This window comes from Ammospiza nelsoni, chromosome 2, assembly GCF_027579445.1.
Source record: "Ammospiza nelsoni isolate bAmmNel1 chromosome 2, bAmmNel1.pri, whole genome shotgun sequence".
Lineage (NCBI taxonomy): Eukaryota > Metazoa > Chordata > Aves > Passeriformes > Passerellidae > Ammospiza > Ammospiza nelsoni.
In genome coordinates, this window is record NC_080634.1 from 100,565,129 (window position 1) to 100,577,047 (window position 11,919).

The following is an 11,919-nucleotide window of genomic DNA, read 5'->3' on the forward strand; positions in this document are numbered from 1 at the left end:
CACAGGTTATTTTTACTTTTATAATGCAAGATGACAAAAATGAAATTTAGAAAAGCTAAATTGACAGCAATGCTTCCGTACCATCATTTTATTATAGGCATTGAACTGATGTGTTTTAGGCAGCATATCATATGGCCTGTCATGAGCACACTGAGCTACCATGAAATGGTAGGAAAAGTTAACAGTGTTCTACCAAATGTTCAATATTTTTAAGTGTAAACAACCTACAAAAACAGACAAGCTCAATGTCAGAACAAGTATGTCCTAACAACACAATGTCCTAAAGGTGTAAGCCCTTCTTACCCTGGGCTCCCTGGTGCTGGAAGAAGCAGGCTGGCTTGGTTAAATGAGGTGGCAGGAAACCAACCTGGCAAGTAGTTACTGAAAGTTCCCTGCCAAATCCCTGCTGAAGTTCTGCTAGGGCACTGTCTGTCTGCCTCTGCAAAACACTTGAATTTCAGAAAGGTTTGGTTGGGGTTTGGTTTGAATTTTACTGACACCTTTAAAGAGCTACTGTGGCTTACTTTGCATTTGTGAGACACCAGGAGAGTAGGAGTGAGAGTAAGGATATGCCTCACAGAGTAGAAACACACCAACAGCTTTGGAGAATGATTGAATGAAAGAAATTACTCTTCCTACAAGCCTGATTCCAATGCTGGTGCTGGAGAGCATCATAATTTCTGCAACTCAGCAACTTCTGTCCCATCAAAGGTATGTTGCAGCACAAGGGAGAACAGCAGTTTTCATTCTAGTGTGGAAAGAAATTATACTTGGGCGTCAGAGAATCACAGAAAATATTAGGTCAGAAGGGACCTCTGCAGGTCATCTGGTCCAATTTTCTACTCAAAGCTGGGTCTCATCTTCAAAATTTGATTGAATCCTTTGGGCCTTGACCTGTCAAGGACTGAAAATTTCCAAGAACAGAGACTCCACAGCCTCTCTGGGGAGCCCATCTCAAAAGTTAACCACTCCTGCTGTGAATGCTTTTTTACTTAGACCTACTCAAAATTCCTCATGCTGCAACTTGTGACTGTCATTGTGCAACTGACAATATCCAGCTGCACCTTCTCCTTAGTCCCATGTAGGTAGTAAAAGTGGATTTTCATTCCCCCTTGATTCTTCTCCAGGCTGAAACAAACCTCATCCTTTCCTCATGCACTAAGCACCCTCATCCTTTAAGTGTCCTGATGGCCCTCCAGTCCATTTGCTCCAGTTTGTCAACATCTCCCTTGTAGAAAGAGCCCAGATGGGGCCCCACAAGGGTGAAGTCCCTTCCCTTGACCTGCTTGCTACCTTTCTGCTCATGCAGTATGCAGATATCCTGCTCTCCACATTACACACCTTCCACAGCTCACTAAATGATAATGATGGTTAGCTTCTTTTCCTCTGGCCCACATGAGGTGGTGTAATTTATCTGCATTTGGGCTAAAAGACAGGTGGGAGGCTCTGTCACACAATTTACTCCAAGAAAAGTATGTTTATCTGTTACATTCACTCTGCCTCTGTTCAGGAGAGGTTTATGGAGCAGAAAGGCTCCATCTGAGCCTTGGCAGGGTGAGGAAATCATATGTGCTCATACCTCAAGAAGAGAAAAGTGCTGAGAAGCCTTTTGGACAGTGTGCCACAGACTGAAAGTACGTCAATTTGCCAATGTAAATCTTACCAACTATTATGCTAAAAAGTTTCTTTAAAATTCTCCATATATGTTGGCTGCCAATTACATTGGATTCCTTTAGTGAATACAGAATTAAGGCCCTTTATCTCTGAAATACGTAAAACTTCTAATTGTGTCTATTTAAGTAACCTGGCTGCCTCATTCTCCTGGCTTGCTATGGTTTGATACCCACTCCCTGGCAGAGCCCACTCTGTGTAGCATTTCTGAGTCCACTGCCCCCTTCTAAAGACCTACAAGACCTGTTCCTGTGGTGTGCTGGAACAAAAGCTGTCACTGGATGCAGACACAAACACATGCTTGAGAAACAGTAGTGAAGCAATGAGCAAGAGGCACGCCGTATTTTGTCAGTAGGAATGTTATGGAACAGCCACAGGAAAACTCAACCGTATTTTTCTAATTTATGATAGAGTAGATAGAGTCTTATTTTGGAGTATGAAAATGTAATTTATCCCAATCTCTCTTTCCCCACCACCCCTTTCAAATAGTAGTCTGCACTGTCATCAAATTAAATTAACAGTTAAATAGAGCTGATTTCCAACCAGGACATTATGAGGATTTAACCTTCCTATACACACATACACTTACAAAAGGAATTGTGGTGATGAGATTGAGAGCAACATATTACCCAGAATCCTTTTAAGATTGAAGACAGGGGAAAGAGAAAAGGGATTGATTATGGTTTAAGAAGGATAAATTTGAAATATGAACTATCAAAATAACAATATTTGAGAAGTGACAGCAGATGTGTCAATTCACATTCTTTAGCTTCAAATTCTCCCATTTCACATAACTGTTAGCTGGCCCCAGAGCCTCATAGCACTGTACAAAGAAACAATTGCACATCTTCTAAAAACAGAAGATGGTGAGATCTCTTAAACAGCTTGCCCAAAGACTCTATTGTGCCAAAATTTTTATGGGTTTATTCAATAAATTAAAAGGAATACCTCCTATGGGAAGCAAAAGACATAACAGAACTGAAAACATTTCCTGTAGGAGGAGTATTTTTAAATTTTTACAGAGAGGCAAATGAAAACTGAACACAGCACAGCCAACTGGTTTCTCACCACATTAGTCTCAGTAGGGTGCTACTCAACTGAAATTACCCTTCAGAGAAAAAATGAGAAAGTTAGTGCTCAGAAACGATCTTGCCGTATTACAGCAGTGGCAGAAAACAAAGGGATAAAGTAAATAAAACCTGAAAATAGTAAAGGAAATTTTGTATTAGTCCTCCTCTTGCAAAATCAGTTATATGTGCTCAGCGGAGGTACATGTAGTTCCACCACTGAAAATCAAGTCCAGGCTAATTCCAAGGCAATGCAAAAGAAATCCTAATTGCACTAAAAAACCTAAACTTAAATCCTTCCTTTGTTAGCAAGGTCTGCAACACACTTTGTACTTTGCTGAAAACCAGTTTGTCCGATTATGAGAAAAGTACTTATCATTTGACTTGGCCAATCCAAATAGCAGGCAACAGCTACAGTAAAACAGCTTTTTTTTTTTTTTTTTTTTTTTTCTTTTTCAGTATAAATTTCAGGTGATGAACAAGACTCAGTATCTTCCTTTTTAATTTTTGGCAGGGAGGATTAAGGAAGCTATTGATAACAAGGTGTATTAGAAATGGATAAAAGACAAGCCCAAGATAAAAAGGTCCAAGTGTGTGGAACAGAACTCGAACTCAGAACCTAAGAGGAGAGAAAGAGAAAAGCAAGTTCCTGGCAGCCACAAGGAGAGTTTGTGCATTGGACTGACTGCTCATGTGCCTCCTCACTAAGTGCAGTGCTCAAAAATCTCTTTCTGACCCCACACACTCAGAGTCCTCACGGGTAAATAGTGTAAGTAAGAATGTCTTTTCTTTGAGAGGATACAGATGAGATGAAGTAGGAAGATCCAGAAAAGACAGTTCTGGTTTCATAACTGGGGATGCTGATGCAAGCTGTTCCCATGGCCAGGACTGTGAGGATGATGACCCAGGGATGACAGCTTTAGGGTGTGAAACTGATGCTTGGTTTTATGAGCCAGAGACCTACTACAGTACCTAACCTACTTAGGTCCAAAAACACAAACATGTGGTACCCAACATCTGGTTCCAGTACAACAATGTGGCAAGCATCAGGCACTGGAAGCTCATCAAATCCTTCAAAAACACTCTGAAGTCTCCCGGGGATTTAATAATTCTTAACTGACAACCGGAGTGGAAAAAACATGTAACTTGAAATAGCCAGTCTGTACACATCTAGGAAAAACTAAAACTCAACCAGAAAGCATCCACATACATTTCCATTGACATGTACTATTGTCACAGGATAAGAAAAGATTTAAAAAATAAGAATTATTTTGAACAAGCACAGCTTGAAAATTTGTACACAATAATTAATACAAAAGCTTTAAAGTGAGGTGAAGAAAGTAAATTCCTAGGACTGAATGGTAGCTAAAGGCTTGCTTCCTTCCTGATACTCTGGTTTGATTAGCAGTCACTGGCCAAAAGGAAGGCACACATTTGAGTACTCTGTTGAAGTCTGAAAGCTCAGTACCTTCCAAAACTGCCCAATGAGTTGCAAACTCAAATGAAGTCTGAACCTTGCTCTGAACCTCCTTATTGCTCTCTTTACAGTTTCTACAAGGTGAATGGAAAATTTGGCCTCTTCTCCCACAATCCAGACACCTGGTCCAGTTAGCAACCAGTGGAACCCAGGATGCACAAAAGTTGCATTTTAAAATGTTAGCTTAATTTCAGTGGTGCTTATGCTCTCAAATACTATGCCACATAGCCAGAGAATCAAATATGAGCAGCGTTATATCATGTCTAAGGAGACTAAGACAGGATTGCCATTATGATTTTGATTTTTAGTACCTTTTTTAATTAAGATTTTAACTCTACAACTCTGACACTAATACACTGAAGTTACTACTATGCCATCATGACTGTTCTGCCCTACTTAATCAGAACCCCTGCTGGCTTCAATTATGAAATTTACATCTGGAAGAAAAAAACAAATCCCCCAAACAGGCTTAACACTTGTACAGCCTTAATACTTGTACAGCCAGAACACTGTAGAAGAGACTTCTGAAATGTTCTTCACCTGCAAGCTGTCACAGCTGCAGTTCTTTCCATGCAATAGAGTCTGCAAAACTAAATGTGCTTCAACTCCACCATCAAGTCAAGACAGCAGTCTGGGTTGTTAATATTTTAGAGGTTACTCAAAATTACTTTTCAGTCTCATTCCTATTATTTTCACAAGTTCCTTTCCCATTACTTAAGCAATGCACACTTGAAAAATTCTGTCTGTCCTAGCCATCAACCCCCATATTCTCATCCAGTGTCTTCAGACGTAATTTAGTCGAGAATGGGAAGAGACCACTTGCCAAAATCGGAAATACTGAATATATTTAGTTCCTTTTAGTTGCATTCCTGTCATGAGAGACCCACAACATTCCTGCCCACCAAATTTCATAATTATAGAACACTTACAGCATTGAATGGAACGGACTCAGGCTGAGACTAACTAATCTGTATGTCCAGTGGTTTGGAATGTCTTAGGAAAGAAAATAAAGCAGAACAGTGTTTATATATATATTCTCTCCAGAGCAGAGCAGTTCACTGGTAAATGCCAGCACATACAGTTTTTAGTTTATAAAAAAAAAAAAATCTTCCAAAGTCCAGTTCTCACACGTCTTATTAAGAAGACCCCTCAACAGAAAAAATGCTACACCCCCATTTTGCTTCCAGGACAGTTAATCAGAGCTCTGTAAGGGAAAATATTCCAATATGTCTTCTATCCATACAGCAAAATCTCTGGGTTAGGTATCAAGGTGCTTAAGGGTAACAGATACTGCTCTCACAATTGATGTCCACCTAAACCACCACTGACACAGCTTGAGGTCGTTTCCTCTTGTCCTGAGAGGAGAGAGGACCCCCACTTGCTACAAGGAAAGAGAGAATCTACACTGCCTTTCCAATGAATTTAAACTCCTTAAGTACCAAGCCAGTGAATTTACCAAAGCTGACCTGCCAAGGCACCTGTCAGCTGAAACCTGTGCTGTGAACGTTCACTACTTCTGATGGCCATGCTATAAATAATTCAGCTAAACCAATGTTGTTCTGGTAGTGCAGATTAGCGTCTCCAACATCCTTGCAGCTCATCACAGCTTGGCCAGCCAGCAGTGCAGGAAAAATCTGGACAAATCCTGGCTTCTCCCCCAAGACCTGGTGAGGAACCAGGGCAACCTTCCCTCCCATGCCATGGAAAACTCCTCCTTGTAGCACTCAACGGCGAGCAAGTGGATCACAGGGTAGGTCAGGAGGAGGAGGAGGAGGAGGAGGTGTGGAAGGCTGAGCCGTCCACCCACAACCCGATTTCACTGAGAAGCAAATTGCAAGCTAAGGATGCTGCTCCCTGCCTCACAGGGGCCAGGCATGCAGGTGGGAAGGCTGCAGATGTTTTGCTACCATCACTTTAAAATCAGCTCTACCCCAAAAAAGCATACTAGTTGGAGATGGTAATGTTTAACCAGTCAGTAATACACAGATTATGACAGCAAAATAATCAGACCATATAAATTTAAGTGTGCAGATTTGGTTTCTTACAACAAATAGATTACTCAGAGACATTCCCATGATTTGCCATATTTTTTATCCACTTGCTGTGGCTTTCCTTTACCATTTTTAAGACAGAAAAATAAGCACAAGAATTAACACAACTTGAGACTTCACACAGATCTATTAATCTTGAGCTATTCTGGTCCCACCAAATGTATTTCAGACAGTCAGTCAGTGTAAACACTTGCATCCTTAACTTGTGCAGGGTCTACTCAGGTATGTTAGCATAAATGTATGACAAATTTTGGCAGAATCAAGGCATTAAAGTATTTCTAGGTATTTTTACCATCTTATCCATGATATTTAGCTTACTTAGAGACTTACCTGAGCATATATAACACTTAATGAAAGGATAATAGACTTAATTTTGCAAGTGAAAGTGCATTTTCTTTAAGGAAAATGACATAAAAGAACAGCTGAGATCAGATGGGAATTAAAGATGAATGCTTTTTTTCCCTTATTAAAAATCCCCCTTGGCTTTGTCCTCCTGAAACCACTGGAAATGTAGTTGCTGATTTACACAGACCCAGGAACAAGTTTTTCATTTAAACAGCTTATATACATAAGCAGAAAATAGAAAGGTGAAAGAATGCTTGTCAGAGAAGTGAAGTTCTGCCAAAAAATAATCTTTATAGCTGTAAAAAGGTTCTTGTGAAGAAAACAACATGTCAATAAAGAACTGCCAGGTCACTGGGCAGTGAGAGACACATCTGTCAGATGATGCTTCACATTCAAAAATCTGTGGACCTAAGAAACACATTTAGGTGTGACCTGAAATTGGAAATCCCCTGTGCATTCAGGCATTCCATTAAAAATTATTTATGAATGGTGGCATGAACTTAGCAGCAACCTTTCTCTCCCTAGGCCAGTAGATAGACTTGTCATATAAAATGCAGAAGTCAAAGAATTACAATGAAAAAAAGGTAAAATAAGCAATCCATTTTATTCTCCTGGCATCATAAAAAAGCTAATATGGGCACTGTGGCCTCATATACAGAAATCTCAGATCAGTGGGGCTTGCCTGCTTTAAAACCTGACTGGAGCTGGGCCAGGTGCCCTGCCCCTGCAGCCCCAAGGTGCCAGCTGTCCAGGGCAGGCTGCAAACCCCACCTTCAATGTGTCCCTGTGGATGCCACCACACTGATCCAGCTTGGGACAGGTGCAGGAGGTCTGGCCCAGAAGTTATCATTTTGAAGGGGTTCTGATGGGAAGTTCCATGGCATTTTTACTTCACTTTACTCCTTTAAAGATTAAGGTAGTGGGGGAGAAATTAATTACCACATTTATCTTCTACTGCATAACCCTGTTGCTTCCACAGTAGGTATAGAGCAATATTTCCTAAAAAGGGCAATTATAATGAAGGTGTTGGAATGAAGGTAAAGAATACTGATTTTGCATTTATTTTATTCCCAACTTACAGAATGGGAATAAAATACTAAACTACAACTAAAACTTTCAATGTTTATTTTCATTAGGCAGTCATCTATTCAGATGTTTTTTACAGCCGAGAAAAATCATTATTGTGATGTATTTTATTTCCTAAGCTGAACAGAAATGGAACTACAGATTTTCTACTGAGAATACAATAATTTGAATAATGGGACCTTTTAAAGCTATAATATTATAAACAGTTACTTCCTTTTCACCCAATAAAATGTGGGTTTTTCCACCTCCTCAAGCACTCTTGCTTTGCCACAGCCAGGATGAAGCTGTAGAGACAAAAAAATCCTTCACTTAAAAAAATGCACCTCTTCAAATAAACACTAAATAGGAAGCAAACAACTAAGTCCTTTTTTAATAATGCTATTTTATAATGAGACCAGACTGAATTACCATTAGGATGCATCCCTAAAATAATAGGGAGAACAACAAAAATATTATGTATGAGCAGTTTCTTCTAAAATATAGATTTATATAATTTGTAGATGTCTTTGCTGAACAACTAAGTTCATGTCTGTATAACGTCTTGAAATAGCAACTCTGAAACCAGCGAGTATCAGGTTAAACGAGAACTGACATAAAATTCACAATGACAACACTGGCCCACTGCAGGAGGCCAGCACACCCTGCTCCTGACATCACAGCCTTACCACCGTAGCTGCTGGGACAATGACACCCCTCCCAAAAAAAAAGGTGTTAACTATTTAAAAATGCTCAACACACACCAAATTAAGGAAGAACCAGTACTTTGCAATATGCAGTCTGAAGATGTGATATGCTGTGTGTTTTGACACACAGCAGATCTGAAAAAAATGCCCCAAGTGTCCACCACCATAGATTGAGTGAAAAAAGGAAGACCTGCCTAGATTTACGTATCAGAAGCCATGCTGTGAGTCTTGGACCCAGTAAGGAAACTCTGCACAGAAACCTTATGTACATTACACTTTTTGATAGACCTTATAACATCATTAGTGGATAAGCAGCAAACTTACCCTTAAGTAGTGTGATCACTTAAGTAGTGTGATCACTTTTTATCTCACTGTCCACTGGAGGTTTTTATCCTTGATTAGTGTGATCACCTATTTTCTCACTGTTCACTGATGCTACAAATCCCACAAAGTTCTTTGACACCATGAATTTTTTACTATCTTAAAATTCAAGCATCAGGATGAAATATTGCTTAGAGTAACTTCTGATTACAAGACTTCATAATAATCCATTTTTAAAAACTGCTAAGATTCTTCACCACCTCTTTCAACCTTAGCCAGCATCATGCCTGAAGTTGCCATCCACATGTTGACACTCCATTCCAATTGGCAGACACTAACAACTTTTACACTCCAAGCAGACAGGGAGATATGGGAGCTCAGGGTAAGATGCAGCCTTTGCCTATGAGAACTGCATTTTGTGATCTTGTGCTTTGTATCATGATGCCCAGTTTGGCTTTGATCTGATATTGCTATGTAAGGTAACCATTTTACAAAAACTTACACATCCCATGGCAACAATGGGTCTGTTTTATTGGTGCATCTAATTATTACCAACTGTGTATAGTAAGTTCATCTGAAATGGAAACAGAAATGGAAATGCTGTTTTCTGATCCCAGCTCTCCAGAAAGCATTACTAAACAGTTAAGCGGGAAACCTCATCACCATGAACAGGATGGAGAATTTCTCAAAACCAAAAAATTTTTTCTTCTTCTGCTACAAAGGGCTCAGCATAACCAACTCGATGAGCAATTGCTACCAGGAAACAATGCCACATTTTTTGAAAACATTCATCCACATGATATGGTATCTGCAGCCCAACATCGATGACATCCAAGTTAAATTAATAAATATTTGCATTGCAAAGTTGCATTTGTCTTGGAATACAATTGCTCTTCATGTGGTACTGACACATGTGCATTTTCAAATAAATCACAACTCACTGGGTGTGTGCACATTAAAAACAATTTGTATATCTCGTTAGAAGCCATCACGTGCTTTAGGAGGTGTGAAACTGGGAGGGGAAGGTTTTACAGGCCTGGGACACATACACAGGGAACGCGTCGAGGGAACCTCAAATATCCGGCCGTCCAGCGCCGCAGATGCCAGCTCCCGGCACCAACACCCGCGGCGGCCTCGACGGCCCCGCTGTACCGCGCACCCACCGCGGTGGGGCAGCCCCGCCGGGCCGGGCGGCGGCGAATACGGGAACGGGGGCGAGGGCGGCGCGGCGGGTGCCCGTCCCCGGGGGCGGGCTTGCCTACCTCGGATTTCCACACGACGTAGGCGGCGGGGCGAGGCTCGGGCGGCGAGGGTTGCCCCTTCCTTTGCTGCAGCCAGCGCCGGGGCGAGGAGAAGATGCTGTTGGCGGGGCTGGCGGTGCCGCTCAGCGCCAGGGCCGAGGGGGTGCGCGCCAGGAAGGGCGGCTCGCAGCCGGGACTGCGCTTCCCGCGGAGGCTCTCCTCGTCAAAGAGAGCACTGCCCGGCGGCGAGCGCTCCAGTGGGGTGCAAGGGGTGGAAAAGGAGGCGCCGTGGGGCGGCGGGGCGCCCCGAAGAGCGCGGCGCTCCCCCGGGGGGCTGCCGGCGGCCCGCGCCCGCGGCGCCCGCCCCGCGCCCTCGCCGTCCTCCCGGCCGCCGCCGATGATGGCGGGGTCGAGGCTGCGCGTCTGGCGGAGCCTCCGCTTGGAGAGGCTCTTGGCGGCGGCGGGGGCGGCGGCGGCCGGGGAGGAGCAGGAGAAGACGCTGCTCAGCAGGCTCTGCGCCGACATCGCGGCGGGCGCTGCCCCGGGCACGGCGGGGCGGCCGGGGGTCCTGCCTGGGCTCTCGTTCTCTCTGCCTCCAGCCCCCGCCAGGGCGGCGCGGAGCGACCCTCGGGGCGTTCTCTCGGCCGGGCTCAGCCCCCGGCAGCGCGGCCCGACGGCGGCACAGCGGGGCTCATGGCGGCGTCCGGCGCTGGGGCTGCTCCGGGGCTGCCGTCGGCGCGGTCACTTTGCTGGGAGGGAGAGGGAGGGGAAAAAAAAAAAAAAAGTTACGAGAGAAAAGGGGAGGGAAAACGGCAGCAGCGGAGCTTTTATCTGGGCTCGCCGCAGGCTGCCAGAGTCACTCCCCCCTCGGCCGCGATGGGCAGGGAGTCGCGGGCCGCCCCACACACACACACACACGCACACGCACACGCACAGCCGGTCGGGTCCGGCGGTGGCGGGGCCCGTCCGCCTCCCTTCACGGGGCGGGAAGAGCCGCTGCCGGTGTCGCCCGCACCTCGCTGTGCCGCGGGACGGCACCGTCGGGGGCGCGGGGCAGGCAGCCCCGCCGGGCTGCGCAGGCACCGGCGCTGCGGGCCCTGGGACGGTGCAGTTGCGTTTGGGGACGGATCGAGCAGCGGCGGGCAGCTGTTCTCCGGAACGATCGCTCCCGAGGTGCAGCCGAGCCTGGGTCTGACCCTTCTGAGCCCTGCGCCGCGTCCCACTCCGGCCCCGCTGCTGCTTATGGAACCTCCGTCCGCCCCGGTCCGGCTGTGTCGGGCAGAGATGATGTCTCCAGAAAAAACTTCCAGCAACAAACAGGATGCTCACATTGTGCAGCACACGGGACAGGGTCTTCAACGGAGCTCGATTGGTAGCTGTGTTCTGGCCCACGTCTCTCTTCCATCCTCTGAAACACCTCCTTTGAGGGCGCATGGACGTGAGCCCCACAGGCAGCGTGGGTCACCTGTAACTCGTCTGCTGAGTACCTCACTGTCACAGAAAAGGACAGGAGTGGGACCAGTGCCTCCTCAGGACAAGTAACTGAACATGTTTATCTTCCATTGAGACTTTCTCTGTTCCCACTGCAAGCATAAGGAATGAAACATTTACCAGAGAGACAGAGCAAACTTACAGAAAGCAAAATTGTAAAGAAATGCAGAAACAGAATGCACAGAGAGGGACAATACCATGCAGCCCCATGAAGGCAGCCAGCCCCTTCTCACCTGGATTGAAGGAAGCAGCCCCTCAGCTGCAGAATCTGGCTCCTGCCGCTGCTCCTAGCTGGGAATATCAACAGTTCTCCTCCCCTCACTGGGGGAGTTCAGCTGCGATGTTTGTCAGGTTTTTCCTGGATCTCCAACACCATCATTTACTCTGTGTTTAAACTTTATTAAGTAACCTTTAGCTTCATGGGTCGGTTTGGTTCTGTTGCTATTGTGTCAGTGAATGCTACAGCTGCTAAATTTTTCAAGTTGG

At 44.7% G+C, this 11,919-nt stretch overlaps 1 protein-coding gene across 1 annotated transcript in view; it reads right to left on the reverse strand.

The window, feature by feature from the left end:
• The window catches only part of ARHGAP6 (Rho GTPase activating protein 6), a 306,617-nt gene extending 296,588 nt beyond the window's left edge, over positions 1–10,029 (reverse strand). Inside the window, exon 1 of the mRNA XM_059466811.1 lies at positions 9,964–10,029. The gene's annotated coding sequence lies outside the window, so the exon portion shown is untranslated. The remainder of the gene's footprint in view (positions 1–9,963) is intronic.
• Between the last annotated feature and the right edge of the window lie 1,890 nt (positions 10,030–11,919).